The sequence below is a fragment of the Coenobita brevimanus genome, chromosome 28, assembly GCF_032717465.1.
Source record: "Coenobita brevimanus isolate Jiangsu-jjx chromosome 28, ASM3271746v2, whole genome shotgun sequence".
Lineage (NCBI taxonomy): Eukaryota > Metazoa > Arthropoda > Malacostraca > Decapoda > Coenobitidae > Coenobita > Coenobita brevimanus.
In genome coordinates, this window is record NC_136981.1 from 30605087 (window position 1) to 30606133 (window position 1047).

Genomic DNA, 1047 nt, shown 5'->3' on the forward strand with positions numbered 1-1047 from the left:
TGACAAAAGTTTTTATGCTTTAATGACGACAAAAGCGTCAGTGGGTATGGGTACAGACACACCTAAATGTCGACGAAAGAGTCAATGCATATGAAGGGGTTAATAACGGCTTCAGCTTCATACCCGAAGTAACATATTTACAAAAAACAATTGTACCTTATATTCCAATTCTCATAAATGCTGCTTTGCATTGTCATTGCTCTATACAAACAGACATGGAATGAGCATGTATCTGTGCTTCACCCAAACGGACAATGAATCTGAGGAAGTCGAATTTGAACTGAAATATTTATTGTTGTAAAAGGTACAGAGTTGTTGCATCCCCCTATATATATATATATATATATATATATATATATATATATATTTTTTTATTCATTCATTCATTGCCAGACGCCATGTATTCCACACGGGGTGGCCAAGGGCTTAGAGTTTATTGTTTTACAGGGAGGGGCACTAATCCTCCACCAACCCCACTTGACACGTAGGGATGCCAACAGCATCTGGTGTTCCCAGGCGGTCACCCATCCAAGTACTAACCAGACCCAACATTGCTTAACTTCGCTGATCGGACGGGAAACAGTGTACCCAACGTGGTATATATATATATATATATATATATATATATATATATATATATATATATATATATATATATATATATATATATATATATATATATATATATATATATATATATATATTAGAGATGCAACAACTCTGTACCTTTTAGAACAATAAATACAGTATTAAAATTCAAATTCAACTTCCTCAAATTCATTGTCCGTTTGGGTGAAGCACAGATACATACTCATTTCATGTCGGTGTGTATAGCACAATGACAATGCAAAATAGCATTTATGAGACTTAGGATAGAAGGTACAATTGTATTTTGTAAATATGATACTTTGGGTATGAAACTGAAGCCGTTATTAAAATATTTATTACGGTTATCCGGCGAGTTCAGGTACATTCACTCCAACCAATCACGCGGCAGGAGTGCACAGGTGCCACATCAGCTAGAAAAAAATCAAATATAGGAGAGAA

The 1047-nt window shown here is 34.6% G+C and overlaps 1 pseudogene; it reads right to left on the reverse strand.

The window, feature by feature from the left end:
• Window positions 1-491: 491 nt before the first annotated feature.
• On the reverse strand, window positions 492-610 carry LOC145394886 (5S ribosomal RNA; annotated as a pseudogene).
• Between the last annotated feature and the right edge of the window lie 437 nt (window positions 611-1047).